The sequence below is a fragment of the Monopterus albus genome, unplaced genomic scaffold, assembly GCF_001952655.1.
Source record: "Monopterus albus unplaced genomic scaffold, M_albus_1.0 scaffold63.1, whole genome shotgun sequence".
NCBI classification, from domain to species: Eukaryota; Metazoa; Chordata; class Actinopteri; order Synbranchiformes; family Synbranchidae; genus Monopterus; species Monopterus albus.
Window position 1 is genome coordinate 2,142,591 of NW_018127943.1, and position 5,586 is coordinate 2,148,176.

Consider the following 5,586-nt stretch of genomic DNA (forward strand, 5'->3'; position numbering starts at 1 on the left):
AGCTGACACAATGACAAAGCCTTAAAACTGACACACTTGTCACCTCCTCACAGACATCCAGATATTACTCTGTGTGTATATATGTGTGTCTAGGTGTTCGTGTGTGTGTGTGTTTTTAGACAACACAGTTGAGGTGAGTTTCATATGGTGACATGTCATGTGCACAGCATGTCAGTCTGTCAGGTATCCATCACTTTCCCTCTCTCTCTCACACACACACACAATCACACACACCTTAAAATGGCCCTTACAGATATGACAGAGTCAGACACTGGATGTCAGCTCAGCCATCCTTCGTATACCAGCAAACATCATCTTTAAAATCTGCATTTCATTGATGGAAAAATAAATTAGATGTTTGTACAGTGCATAGATAGTAGGTTACATATATCCCTTGTTTTAACCTGACCCAAATGTGCCCATGACAAAGTAGTGATAAAAAGCAATGCCTCTATAGATAGATAGGCCATTCAGGATCTCTTTGATTTGTTTCTGTCTTTTGCATCAATTCTGGAACAGGCAAAGACAGGAATGATTTTTAGAAAGTATTAGATTGTATTATGTAATGTGACCATGTTCTTTTATTGTAATATTGTCAAGTGCTTACTTTTAATTTGAAAGACCTCTCAGGTTTTTTCATACCATTGACCTCACCCTATGTAACATCAAGGTCGACGCCTTAGATGATTCAGAGTCTAAAAGACACTTATCAGTGTGAGTCTCTGAAGTAGCACACTGCGACACTATGCTTTCTTAGTCTCCCTATCCAGGAGTAGTATTAACAGCAAAAACAAGTCCTGTTGAATACATTAACAAAAAGAATAATGCACCCGCTGAACAGAGGCACATAAGAAAAGTGTATACTATTTTGTAAATTGGTACCTTAAATACTCCTCAGAAGTCATATTTTCTTCTTTTAATCATTGCTATTCTGAAACAGCATTACACTACAAGCAAAAACCACTAACATTTTTGTTCTGGGAGCCATAAAAAGCTAATGTTTCCTCTGTGCTGATAGCTTGGTGACCTCAGGGTTTATTGATTTATCATAAAGGAGACCTAATGTGTTGTTATCGGTCACTGCTGCAGTCGTCCCCAAAATTGTACTCAATATACCTGGAACTGTACTTCTGTGATAAATGATACTATTTATATGCTGGGCTTTTGCCATACCATTTCTTTTTGTATTATACTGTAGTATTGTATTATACTGTAGTAATAATAGACATTATTGGCTTTGATTTAGCCTGAGCATGGGCTGGGTTGTGCCATCCAAAATCAAGCTGAAAGGTTGCTTCAGTCCCATTGGAGCCAATTATACACACAAGATATATGCACTCTGTGAGCTGCTCTGGATAAAAGCGTGTACTGTCTAACATATGGCAATCATGGTGGCTGTTTTTCACCCGGTGATCCGGACTGTGAACCCCTGTAAAGGCAGAACTGATACTATTGTGTAGTAAATACGAGCTCATCATTTTAGGAGTGACCTTAGCATTTTTGAGCAAAAATGATAAATCAACAGCTCTATTGCACCATTTAGATTTACCAGGGTGAGGTTTGCTTTTTCAGTATAAATCAGCATTAAACCTCTGACATTTCTACACAGGTCACATAACTCAGTTTTCACAGATGCTAAAAGAGTCTCTCAGGTAACCACCCAGAGCCATGGTGCTCTTTCCTCGATAACTTCACCTTCTTTACAAAGCAAATCAAATGCTTGTCCTGGAACTGAAGAAAGTGAGAACGTGAGAGTGAGGTAGTGTAGTAAAGTGAATTAGCTCCAGTAGATAAGGACCTCTGTGCTGACTGCCAGCTTTGCTAAGCTTCCTCACATCTGGCTGATGAAGACCCTGTGTGTGTATATAAGTGGCAGTGCCATTGTGGGGTTGTGTATGGCTGGATTTGTGTGTGAAGTCTGCATTTCAGCTCTGCTCTCCTCATGTAGCTTCCCATTTATTCTGAATGGGTCCATGTATGTGAATGTATGCATTTGTGCATGTGTATGCCACACATTTATGTGTGTGGCTCCCACAGCACAGAGGTACTTTCAGAACGATAAAATTGTGACACTGAAAACAAACCACTTAACTGCCACTCTGGAGCTTTTATTGACTTAGTTTGGTGAGTTTTTTTCTGTGTGATAATAACCTCATATCTTCTTTATACTTTCATTGTTGTCATCACTGTGGGTTAGAAAGGCTGAATCTCCAAAGAAAAAGCTTTTTCAGCTTTACTGCTGCATTTTAGAGTAAATCTAGCAGATTTGGGCTTTAAAGACCATATCACTTTGAAGGTGTTTATCAAGAATAAATGGAATAAACTACACCTTTTAATGTTTATTAGAATATATGTCAGTTGAAGTTAATTAAAACCTTATGCGACTTTACAGGGATATTAAAATCCTTATAGTCAGTAACCAATACAGTAATATGCACTAGCTATAATCAAATATACTATAATGAATGGAAAATGACAATAAAGGTTCACATATAAAATAAGGCTACATATGTAACAAGTCCAGTCCTGCTCCTGACTTTGCTCCATGTTTTCCCTGTCATTTCAGACCCAGCCTGTTGCTGTTATCCTGTTTTACCACTCCTACTTCCTGCTCCACCCACACTCACCTGCTTCCTTCCTGTGCAATCACCCAGTCACTATTTAAACCCTCAGTCCTGCACAAGTCTGATTTTGAAAACATACACCCAGCCTGTACCCACAAAGCTCTGTATTGGTCCTGCTACCTGGAGTTATGCCTAAATTATTCCAGGCCATTAACGTAAGACCTGCGAGCCAACCCGTACTCATAATTAAAATAGATTTTAAGCTACAGTCTTCTCCTGGTTTCTGGAGCTGTTTGCTGTCTGTCCCATGTTTGGATTATTTGCCTCATCAGATGAGGCTCATCTGTGTATGGACACTTTGTTTCTCCCTAGATCTGGTGAGTTGCCTGCCCCTTTGACTGAATTGTTTGCCTGAGCCTGATTGTTTGGTTATGAACTATTTTTTTCTTTGGAGTTAATACTTCCCTGTTTCCTCTGATAACTATTTCTTAGTTCCCCTGAAAACCATATGCCTGTGTCCGCCATGTTGTGGAATGTATAGTTTACCTGAGCCTGCCATCTCAGGCTCAGGTTTTGCTCAAGCTGTGCCTCCATTACCTGCTTGTGTCTGCCATTTCATCTGCCTTGTTTTAAGCTATTTGTTTGTATCCACCATTATTGAAGCTGTAACCTTGTTGTGTACCGTGATTCAGCATTTAGGTCCTTAAAAAAGTTGTAAAATGTGACAATGTAATAATAGTAAGTGCATAAACAAACTAAGCCACAGTACCCTGTTACAAGCTGGAAAATATACCAACTGTTGTTCTGTTTGTTTGTTTAGTCAGGAGCTTTGCATTGTGGGTCCAAATAGTCTTCAGATGGTGCAAGGCTGTCTGATATGTCACCTGGAAAACCTTGAAATTGCAACAAATGCTAGGAGGTCAGGACTGGGCCCGTGTGGTCATCTTTTCCATCCAGGTTCAGATTCTGGCAGGTGCATCTGAACAATGCTATTCAGGTGAAGTCGGGGACAAGAGTCTTTAGTTTTCTGATGAGAAGAGCTCAGTAAATTCTGAAAGCATTGTGCATAGTGAATGTGAGAGGTCTTTATTGGTTATTTTAAATTTTCAGTGTCCAGATATTTCTGGGATACTGTGAAATGTTTAATCCTTTGTTTGGCCTGATTTAAAATGGTGTTTACCCTTTTGTCTTAAATGTTTTTATATTTTTCAATAATTTAAGGCTTAAATCTCTATATACTAGACTTCCATTTTCCTCTTCATGGAAGTGGATTATTTCTATATATTGAAGTTTGCTACATCTGTTCTTAATTTTCTTTGTTTTACTTTAATAATCTTAATCTTTGATAAGTGTGCAGAGTCATAACTATACTCATTCCCTATACTATACTTATTTCTGTGGTGTATGTTTTTATGGTATTTGTTTTGTGTAAGTGTGGAAAACATGCTAGTTTGGAGGCAGTATATTAAAGTTAGAAAATCTAGTGGAGCATGCTATGGGTACTCAACTTGGCCTGCACATTATAATAAAACCTCTTTGGTCAGCTGGAGCCGTCATAAATATTAATGAGTTATGCGCAGTCTTACAAATCTATCCTTCCTGGATTCATTCAGTCATCAGACTAACTCATCTGCAAATCCATCCCTGGCAATACCCTGCTTTATCTGAGCTCACCAGTCCACATCTCCACCAGCTCCAGCAATTCCCTTGTCTTCCTTTCCTCCTCTCCAAAGCTCACATCTCCTTTGGCTGTAACCCAACACCTTGTGCTGCTGCCAGAGACTGCAATGGGTTCCAAAATCCCTAAAACTGATCTTTTCTTCCCAGCCATCACCTTTAAAAATAGGCTAGTCAAAACACTTTCTGGTTCCTGCACCTGCTGCTTTTCTTACATTTCTAAACTGTGCAGGCCTTTTTATTCTCTAGGCTCTGATAGTCGTCTTCTTCCTTTATTGTACACTCTGTATTTCATTCACATTTCATCACTCGCCAAAGCATCTCTATTTCCCCCTCTCTGTGAGTTAATCTCGGCTCTGCCCTGGCTCAGCTGTTAAAGTAAATTTATACCTCACTAACATACAAGGTTAAGCAAACAGAAATGATAAAAGACTGTATCACTATCCGTATAGCAACATAATGAGTGCATTATGATAATTAAACATCCTAATAAGCATGGGTCATGTTTAATCTCTTTGAACTTGAGGATAACAGATGTGGAAGATGCCTCTTTATAGAAACAACACTAATAGAACCAACACAATCAACAATTGTTACACAGCCAACCCAGTTTTACTTTTTTTTTCTACTCTGAGATTTTAACATTAGTTTTCCCTCAAAGTTCTAGTTTTTAACTTTTAACAAAGCTTGTCTTCCCTGAAAGTCATTATTCAGTGAAATTTTGGCAGTTAGATTAAAAATTGGGTCGTCAAGCTCATAACGGTTTATTTGTCCATAGTGGCTGGAGCAGGATTAGCGATGTCAGAGACATCACTGGGCTGATACTGAGGATACTGGATGAGTCGCTCAGGAGTAGATGGTTCTTGGTAAAATCTGTGAGCATCTGAATGGGGTGTTGTCTACTTTGTCTTTTCCATATCAAATTTGGAAGCAACCAAAAACTATTGCAATATGGGCTGTTGAAATAGTTTTTATTGCTGCTCTTTGAATATCCTATCACAGTGCACTGAGAGTACAATGTGTTTTCTAGCAATGTTCAGTCATGTTTCTGCTGGCCGTGCTTCAATCAATACATTTAACTCATGTCTGTAAAACATTGCAGCTGCAGAAATCGCATATCCAGAAGCAAAAATATCTGTAACATATACTTCAAATTTCAAAGATAATGCTGGAAATAGAAAAACTCTAGAAAAAGACTAAAACGTTTCTTCTTTCTATTCAGCTGCAACATTACTGCTTTGGTTCACTATCTAAGAACTCACACTACAATGCCTGCTCAGCACCAGTCTGCAGATAGAAAAGTTGGCAACTAGGTGGTAAACATGATGGAGCATTTATTGCTAAA